Source organism: Ahaetulla prasina, chromosome 11, assembly GCF_028640845.1.
Source record: "Ahaetulla prasina isolate Xishuangbanna chromosome 11, ASM2864084v1, whole genome shotgun sequence".
Classification (NCBI taxonomy): domain Eukaryota; kingdom Metazoa; phylum Chordata; class Lepidosauria; order Squamata; family Colubridae; genus Ahaetulla; species Ahaetulla prasina.
In genome coordinates this window covers 27,912,078-27,918,077 of record NC_080549.1, presented here as the reverse complement: position 1 = coordinate 27,918,077, position 6,000 = coordinate 27,912,078, and positions in this window count along the sequence as shown.

The following is a 6,000-nucleotide window of genomic DNA, read 5'->3' as shown; positions in this document are numbered from 1 at the left end:
CTCATGCTAGTAAAGAACTCTGGAAAAGAAATGTCTCTGAGTTTCTTTTACGCAGAAGAGGTATTTCTGGAACCTTGACACCCTGCAGGACAGCTATGGTCCACTGTGGACCCCTATAACAATGGGGATATCAGCATTCCCCCCCGGAGCTCCCGGGTTCGCGACTGTCTCGTCACGACGCTGGCCACACCTCCCAGTTCTAGGAGTTATTTCTTATTTCTCCTTTTGGTCCCTTCTGTGGTTAATGTTGAGGATGCCCTCTTGATATAGTTTGTAATCCACAGATGTATAAAAAAATGTCAGATGTATAAAAATTGAAAAGAAAAACAAAATGTCAGATAAAAAGAAAAAATAGTATCTCAGCTGAGAGTAAAATGAAATATCATCTTGTAGTTAATGTAAAAGATTGTACAAAAATATTAATCTGCAATGCTACTGAAGAATTCTTAACTTTAAAAATATTGTGGTCAATTTGTAACCCACAAAAGAAAGTAGAGTGATAATTGTAGCTGAATAGAATCTGAAGTAGCAGTTCTATATGCACAGTTTTATAATCATCATAAAACATTACAATCCTCATAAATTTCAGTCCTGGTGATCAGGGTAAACAGCTTTGTATAAATGATCACTTAGATTTTCCAGGATCATTCAATATATATAAAAAAAATCCTATTCTGATCATTTGTGATTTTTTATTTATTAAAGACTGTTGTCTTTATAAATCCTCATAAATAAGCAAAGAGAAGAAAAAAAAGAACACCCTAGCAAACAAATCTGCATCTAGTTCATTTTGCAATTATGCCTCTGCAAATATGCACAATTAATGAAAAAAAGAATTATACAGTTTATATTGAAGAAAAACAATTCAGTCTAATATTGAGAAGAGATAATAAATGCTGAATTGCTCCCACCTCTCCCTCCCTCTCTCCCTCTCTCTCTCTCATAACAAAGGAAACTGCCCACAGCTCACATTATTCAGCAAAACTCACCAGAATAACTTTGCATCCAAATAAATGTTGTATTCCAAAATTTTCTCTTCTCTTAAATTTAATTGTTAAATATTGCACATTTTTCCTAGCTCCTTCGTATGATCTTGTTAACTCATCCAGCAAAATAAGATAGCACTCTTCCAAATAAATTTACTCAGAAGTAAATCCTCCTTTGTTCAATAGGGGCAATGTCTAAATGTGTATGCCTGATCAAATCTGTAATCAATTTAGCCATCTCTGCAAGTTTCATTGTCCTTACCAACCATAACTCTGTTATGGGTATGGTCATACCTTTCCACTTTTGAGCATATAATAAACTTTCTGCATTTGTCATATATAAAATAGTTTCCTGCTCCCCTTCTTGGCAACTGTCTTTTTCTTTATATGCACGTTTCTCTCATCCCCATTTTATTCTTCATCCACAATATTTTCACTTCAACATTTCTTTTTATCTCCTCCTTCTTACTATGTATTAGCATTAACTACACACACTTCTTATCCTTCTGTTTCAGGAGTCTTCCTCATCTTCTTGATTTCCACCAATCATTACGTTTGTGGAGAGATAAAGCTACTTTCCATATTGTTTCACAAAGAACTTGTTTCTTATTCTAAGTTCCTTCCATGTCCATTTCCCCCAGGATCTTCTGTTGACATTGGCCAAAAAACGGTCCACTCCACAATGAGAATCTCTCAGCATCATTATATCCTTTACTAATACTCCCCATTTTTCATCATAAATAATCAAATTAATCATAGTGTCAGCTTTGGAAGCCATATTAACCCTGGAAGCTTCCACGCTGCCACTTTCTTGCACCTGGGAAAGTAGGTGTGGGGAATTTAGTAGAGGGGTTAGAGTTAGACATAATAGCATTCTTCTTTTCGGTCAAGGTCAGGGTGTTCCTGCATCTGGAAGAGGAGTGGTTGAAGTGGTGTCTTGAGATGGGACGGATGGTGATTGGACCATGTGATGGACTGAGGGGTGCAGGGGCTGGATTTGGGATTTTGATTTTCTGAGGGAAAACCCGGAACTCTCAGATTCGGATTTTCCCAGATGTACTCTAATAAATGGGAACTTTGAGAAGATGTCTGTCTCAGAGTTTTTAATTGGAGTTGGAGTTTTCCGCAATGCTGACACATAGTTTCTCACTGAATGTTATGATAAGATCTCATGCGTGGCATTTGAGGTCCAAGTTACTTAATTTGAGATATTGGCAAGTCGGGAGTTATAGAAGAGAAAATAAAACTTCTAATACAAATACATGATACAATAGGAAAACTTTCTGAGACAACAGACCAGGGGTGTCAAACTCAAGGCCCATGGGCCAGATCTGACCTGCAGGGCCACCTTGGAAACAGTGAATGACCAGCCTGTGGTGCCTCTGCCAGTGAAAACGGAGCTCAGCAGGGCTGTGGGCAGCCCTCCCAAGCTCCATTTTTGCTGGCAGAGGGTTGCAGGAATCTGGCCAGGCCGAAAATGGAGCTCGGGAGCCCATTTTCACTGGCAGAGCACTCGGGCCACCATAGGCACCCCTGACATGAGTGACATTGAGCTGGCTATTCCCCTTGGCCATGCCCCCCAGCCGCGCCCCTGGGGTCAAACACAACCCTGATGTAGCCCTCAATGAAATTGAGTTTTACACCCCTGCAATAGGCAGTCAAAATATCAGAATCCATGCCAGTAGACTTGAAAACAAAGAAATGTGGTCACAAATCCTTCCTACATCTTTACCTCAAGAGGACAGATATCTTTTCTTCAGCTAGCTAGTCCTGAGTAAGTCCCAGATTCCCCTAGCCTGCAACTTTCAATCGGTTTAGCTTAACTCGTGACTCATGAATTAATTAGGGCATCTTTCGGAAACTTCACACTCTTGATTCCCTAAAGATGACTGGATCATGAATTGATACCTTATCTCACACACACCCAGCCCAGAAATATTTACGTCAGCTCCTACCACAGGACCCAAGGGATCCAAATCTTCACCTGGAATCTCTCCCCCTTCCCAACTGAGCAGACTGATTCTCTGTTTCCTGAAGATCTTTTGGTTTCGGTTTAATATCCTTCCTCACTTCCAGTCCCATGGAATCCAGCTTCACTCCTAACATCATTTCCTCTTTATGGAATTTGAGCATTGCTTTTCTCCGTGCTTGTAAACTAGCTCACCAAAATTATCTGACTGTCCCCGGTGTCTGTCTTGCTTACATCTTTCAGCACTTTCTCTTTCTCCTCTGCTCCATGCAGGGGATCTTCCTTTCATAACCACCAGTCACCTTCTTTCTCTTTCTCTCAGGAATAAAGCTCTCCTTGCCGACAAAGTTGCATCTGGATGGGAAGTAACAGGCTCCTGCCAAGACTGAGTGGGGGTCAATTTGGGGTCTCCTGGATCCAGTCATTTTTATTCTTTAGTCTTGGATGAGGTTACACTCACCAATCAAGGCAGAAGCACAATTTGGGGGTCATCTTGGAGCTGCAGATCCTGTTCAAAGAGCAGGTGGTAGGTGTGGACGAGAGGGCTTTTGCACAACTTCATCTGATCTGCTGACTGCACCCCTTCCTGGATTGGAAAGAAGGAGACCACACTTTTGAAAACCATGCAGGAACTCAGCTGGTTCAGAAGGCAGCAGCACTGGCACTATTCAATATGTCGCAATACATGACGGGGCACCACTGCTTCTTGAACTGTACTGTTTAATGGTGGGCTCCTGGGGGAAATTCAAGGTTCTGGTGTCACCTATAAAGCCCTTCATGGCATAGGGCTGGTTATCTGAGGGACTCCCCATTGTTTCGGTCCATCAGTCAAATTAAGTAGAGTTGGTGCACTTCAGAGTTGATGCCCTTTAATTAAACGCTCCCACATTTTGGGACAAGTAGAAAATACACCTTCTCTGCCATGGTTCCTGCCCTCTGCAATGATATTTCCCCTGGAATTATGGGCGACTCCCACCCTACAATGTCCTGGAGCTTTTGGAAGCTGTTATTGTTCTCTCAAGTCTTCAAGTAGGGAACTGATAGAGCCCTATCAGTGGTTTGTTATATGGAACATTGCTGCTAGGCATTTTAGATTGTTTTAGTTTTTATTTTTTAAATTGTAAGCTGCCAATAATTACTTTGGAGCCAGGAGATCTCTGAATCTAATAAACCAGAGGAAGGGGACCTACCGCTCTCCTTAGATTTCACGTGAACATAGCTAGCAATTCCTCCAATCTGAGCCAGCACAGAAAGCTTTAGAATCAAGCCATGTAAGGAATATAGATGCCCCCTGGGGAAGTGGAGCCAAGGGCAGCACATGTGCCAATGACTTAAATCTCCAGTATAGGCAATGGAGACCCTGTGACCTAGCTGCTTGGGTTCCTGTGGGAGCTTTCCATGGTCCTGATTTCAGCTTCATAGGACTTTCCCAGGAGGATCTCTCTGGTACCAATCAAATTATGAAATGCAAAACAAATTAGCTGACTCTCTGAGGTTCTGAAGTGCAAGGGCTCTTCTCGGAAAGGGGTCATCACCATGTCTTGCATGCATGGCAGCATTGGATTTGATCATGAAATTGAAATTCGGTGACCAGGGTTGCAAAATATGGCTTAGGTTAAACAGGCCTTGGAATTCTTGGCACAGCATTCAACATGTGGTATCGCTTATGCCTATGCCTGGTTTAGAGGGCCATCAAATTAAACTATAAATATGTTTAAGGGACATAATTTAATGGAAACCTAACAAACATATTTAGTTAACAAGATTTAGAGTTTAAATTGCACAATCCCAGCCATAATCTAGAGAGAAAGAAAGTATCCATTATAGAATACATAGAATAGAATACATGGGGGATGTGTGTGTGTGTGTGTGTGTGTGTGTGTGTGTGTGTGTGTGTGTGTGTTTTCATAGGTTTTCACAGGTATAGGTATGTAGGTCTTGGCATATTTGGGTCTTTTCCCGTGTAAGGTTCCTTACATGGGAATATGCCAAGACATATATATATATGTCTTGGCATATTCAAGTCATTTCCCATGTAAGGTTGAGAGTATCTTGGCGACATTTTGATGAGGTCTCACTCATCATCTTCAGCCTGGTGCTTTCAGCTTTGTGCTTGTGTGAGCAAAGTGTGGTCGGAGCTGCTGTCTCTCTATAAATACTGGTGGGGAGGTGGGGAGTGTTTCTGTGAGCGGGTTGGTTGGCTGTGTGGTTGCATCTTGATTGGTAGATGGAGTGGGTGTTTGCAGATTGGTTGGCTGTTTCATAGCATCCTGTGTGGGTGTGGTCCTAGTCTTTTGTTCCTGAGCTTTGGTGTTGTGGCCTCTGGAATTCTGTGATGTGATGTCTTGAGCAAATGGCTGTGATGCAGCATCCCGGGTTCTGGTTTGGCTCCGAGTCTGAGGTCTTGTCATGTGTTCCTGGCGTGTGTCAGCTTGCTTTGTGTGGGGATCAGAGGGGGGCACAGCAGCCAGTGGTGCCAGCATGGTCTGGCTTCTGGATGATGGTTGGGTTTCATTTGTGGGATGGGTTTGGGTTTGAATCTGGTGAGGATGATTGGTGGTGGCATCATGTGTTATCCTGGGTCCAGTGTCAATTTTCGTGGCTGGGACTCATTTGTTGACCAAGGCTGGTTTCCAGATGTCTGGTAGGCGGGAGGTGTCGTCCCGTTTGTTCATGTTGTGGGAGTTCAGATTTATCTAAAGCATTGGTTTTAAAGTATTCCATGTATAGGTTTGCGATGACGGGTGAGAGGGGTAATCCCATGGGTGCTCCTTCTATCTGTTTGTATCTTTGTCCGTTATGGATGAAGTATGTGTTGGTTAGGCAGTGGTTGGTTAGATCTAGGATGTGTTTGGGGAGGGGGGGGGTCTGTCAAAATCCTGCTGAATCTTGAATTTAGATTTAGATTCAAAAGTGTTAGCATTTCTTCCCAGCTTGGCATCATCTACAAATTTGATGGGTCACCTTCTAACCCCTCGTCTAGATCAAGTGGTTGAAGGGCACTGGACCCAAGACAGAATCTTGAGATACTTCATCCATTGTTCA